Genomic DNA, 4,334 nt, shown 5'->3' on the forward strand with positions numbered 1-4,334 from the left:
TGAAAGCAAAAGTCTCACTATAGCCTACATATATCCCCTTCACATTGGAGGGTTCCAACTTGCTTGTCTTCTTTACCAATACTTGGATATAAATTGGATACACAAAGATGTGGAGATGACTCATATTTGGCTTCACACCAATGAATGCACCCTCTAGTGTCCAAGATCCTATGAAAAACTAGTCCTATATGTAGACTATTGTTATACATGACTATGTCCAATGAAGAATTGAAAATTCCTTATCACTATCACATCTTGTTTTCTCCCAGTTCACAATCGTAATTATGGCTTAGTGTCACTATAAATCACGACATAGATGTTTTGGTGGTTTTCAAATTGTGATGGGCCAATTTTAAATAATGTAAATAATTTCTATTATTAATGAAAAATCATCGATCAACTGATTGAAGGGTGGAGCACTGGTATTGGCCATGATACCATGAGCAAGAATTATTGAGGGGATTAGGAAATCACTTTTCTTGTGGAGTAATTAGATATAACCAAAAATCCACATTGCCAAAATCCAAAATGCCAAAATTTGAATTTGAATTGCCGACCACCCATATTTATGAAGGTATGGACACTAAGTGGATGGTTGAAAATGGTCAAATTAGGGTACAAAAAGTACCCATCTTGAGTTCCAAGCCCCTTCCCATAAAATTTCCTGAGACTGGCAAAAAAAATCACAAATTCTCTTGGTTCAGAGAAGGGGGGTGTATGTGGGAGTGGAGATTCATTATTTTGAGTGCAGAGAGAGTGTTGAAGGTCTGAGAAGTACAAAGGAAGAGTTTAGAGAGAGAAAAGAGCACCCACGAGTGAAAAACAAGCTAATTCATGAGTGGGTTTTTTGTTAGTAATTATAGGTAGATAAAAATTCCCAAAGAAGCCAAAATTCATGCCCAAATGGTGTTGAATTTGAATAGGACCATTTTTTTGCATGATATATTTCGAATTTGACTGCAAATTTGAGGTAAGAAAACCCAAACCTGAACTAGAAAAAATGGGGTAGGTGGCAAAATTTGATGCTCATTGGATTGGATATTACTCATTGAGAGGGGAGGTCACTAAGGGATTGAAAAGGCAATGAATGTGGGAAAACCAGTGCAATAGTTGAGGGTTTTTATTATTATGCAACAATGAATTTTGAGTACAATAATTTTAGATGCCCAATCGACTATCCAATCTGAGAGAAATACTGGAAAAATAAACCTGAGGGAATTTACCCCCGTCTCCAAGCAGTCCTGAATCTGAATGACCTCTAAAAAACAAGCTGTAAAAAGAAAGTTGTCCAAACCCTTTTCGTAGGCCCTGCGTCACCTATGCGCATACCCTCTCACACTCAGCCCAAAATTGATGTTAATCAAGCCATCATTCCTTCTGCTAATTGGGAAAGTGTCTCTATGATATCCTGGAAAATCCTCTCGGCATATTGAAATTGAAACAACCTCTCTAGCTAGATCGAAATGCTAACTAAAGCAACTGCGCAGGCCTTGTGCTTCTTCTAGGAGAAATAATTTTGCCTCCTCTCTTGCCTCTTTGGAACTGGAAATTATTCCTTCAGACTCACTGTCTCTGCCCCTCTCTTTCTTTGCTTCCTGTCTTTGGCTGAAACTCTTATGACAAAATGCTACTCTCTGGAAAGTTGAACTACCCAAGGAAAATCACTCTCCAAGTGTGTTTTCTCCATCTACCCATTAACCATTTTTTATAATGTCTAGTTTGGATTCCAATGACCAAGATTAAAACTTAATCGATGGCTGAGATTATCTCCACGTCAATCCATGTGAGTTTCTAGAGAATTCTCACCTTTTTCAATCAATTTCAATTAATTAATCGATTTCCCTATGTTAGGCTTAGGCATTTTTAAATTATCGATCAATTAATTTAATTGAGCCATAGCTAGGTGGAATTTCTAGAAATAATTTATGGGTTTTAGAGAACTCCTATGTTTTAGCCTCTCCAAAAAGTTTCAATACTACAACAACATCTGATGCTACAAGAAATGACACTCTCTCTTAGTGAGGAAGGTGTTCTCTCTCTAGCATTGCACAATTTGTCACAACATCCTGTCTCTGCATCATCCTCCCATACACACTGTTGATGTCTGATTATTGTAGTTTTCTGCCACTATCCACCAACCGCTGTGCTTACTCTGATTCATCTTCCACTGGATGTAGTTGAACCATGTTGCATCTGTGCTGCTGCCAACTCTACATCTGCACTACAACCCAACTAATACTCCCTATCAACTATTTCTTCTACTACTACAACTACTGCAACTGAGAAGCATACAAAATGCTCTATGCTTACTATTGAAACAATTTCTCCACTATACCCATCTGTTCTATGAAATAAACGAACTTAGCTCTCCCTAGAGCTTTCATGAGTATATTTGCAACCTGCTCTTCTGTGGGAACATGTTGTAGCTAGACCACTCCATGCTACACACAATATCTAATGAAATGACATCACACATATATATTTTTCGACCTATCATGAAACATTGGATTCTTAGAGAGCTTGATACAACTCTAATTATTACAATAGACACTAGTCACCTCCATCCTCTAGTTGAGCAAGCTCACCAACAAATTTCGAAGCCATATAGCTTCGTACATAGCTATGCTAGCTTCGATATACTCTGCCTTGACAGAGCTAAGTGCTACTGACTTATGCTTCATGATGCACCAAGAAACCTGTTGGGTGTGGAGCCTGATTATCTTCTATATTCAAAGGTATCGCCACATAGTACCCCAGTTCGAAATGGGGGTGGCAACACCGCCCGTAAAATATTCGCTGCAGGGGGGGTCCAGGGGGGGCAGCTGCGACCTTTGGGAGCCCCCCCCCCTGACGGGGGGTTTCGGGGGCAGCGCCCCCGAAGCTAAAAACAGCTATAAAATTGCCTTGTAAAAGTATAGTAATTTCTAGTCAATCTGGGCAGTTCATTAGGCAGATGATCTGACGGTAGAACTTATGTTTAGTTTAGGGTTTTTTTGCCCTAGAAGGCAACCCCTCTCTTTGCATGAGGGTATTGTATTGAGGCTCGTAAATAGATGTATATTCTGTGAGCGAGAAATAGTGAGGTGAGACTGTGAGAGAAAACAGAGGATATTACAGCGGATTTGTTGTAGGTTGTGTCTCTTCATTTTGCTGGATAATAGAAAGGAAGGACTGGCTGTCCAGGGTGGACGTAGCCCAAACTGGGTGAACCACGTATATCTGTGTCTCTCTTGTTTTGTGCATTTTCTGTGTTTATATTTCTGCAATATTTTATGTGTTCCATTGCTCCGTAATATATAATTTTCTAACAAAACCATCCCTGATCCAAAGCTAAATTAGTACCTAGAGTTTCTTTTCATGTCCACTAAACTGCCTTCCCAATCTGCATTTGTGAATCCACATAGTCTGATGTCATCCCCTCGAGTGTATTTCAACCCGTACTCTATTTTGCCACACAAATATCTCAAAATTTCCCTCATTTCTTTCTAATGCACTCTCTTTGGCTCCACCATAAAATGACTGAGAGTATTGACTGCAAAGCATATATATGGCATAGTGTTGATCAGATACATGAGAGAATCGGAGAGCTATCTATACAAGGTGGGGTGAACATCCTTGTCATCCGATGCATTTATCTTCTTCCAGTTGGTGATCATGGGCATATACATAGGTATACAATCCTGCATTCTGAATCTATTTAAAATATTTTTAGCATATCTCGCTTAACGAAGGAAGATATCCACGTCCTTCTGCCATGCTTCCAATCCTAGGAAATAATGCATCAACCCCAAATCCTTCATATCGAACTCTACTCTTAGGTTCCTCTTGTAGTCTTTTATGATCCTTGATGACCCTATCAAGAAGAGGTCATCCCAGTATAAAACTAGGATGAGAGGCTCATCCCTACCATCAAGTAGTAAAGGTTGGGATCTGCGTCACTCTTGACAAATCCCATTTGCTGCAAGTAGTTGTTGACCCGACCATACAATGCGTTGGGATCCTGCTTAAGTTTGTATAGATATTTCTTCAACCTGCACACATGTGTGTGTCTCTCATGTGTCTCGAATCACTCTCATTATTCTATGCACACCTCTTCTTTTATCGCCCCATTAAATAATGTTGTCTTGATGCCCATTTGGTGAAGTTGCCACCCCATTTGAGTTTCTAGAGATATAACTGACTAGATATAAGTGGCTTTTTCAACTGGGGAAAATGTCTTTTCATAATATAACCTTACTTTTGTTCATACCCCTTTTCCATAAACCTAGCCTTGTATTTATCCACGTTTTCATTTGCAATGTACTTGATCATGTAGATCCATCGGGAACCTACAA

Source organism: Pinus tabuliformis, chromosome J, assembly GCF_031772625.1.
Source record: "Pinus tabuliformis cultivar Carrire ecotype Pingquan chromosome J, CPIR1, whole genome shotgun sequence".
In the NCBI taxonomy this organism is placed as follows: domain Eukaryota; kingdom Viridiplantae; phylum Streptophyta; class Pinopsida; order Pinales; family Pinaceae; genus Pinus; species Pinus tabuliformis.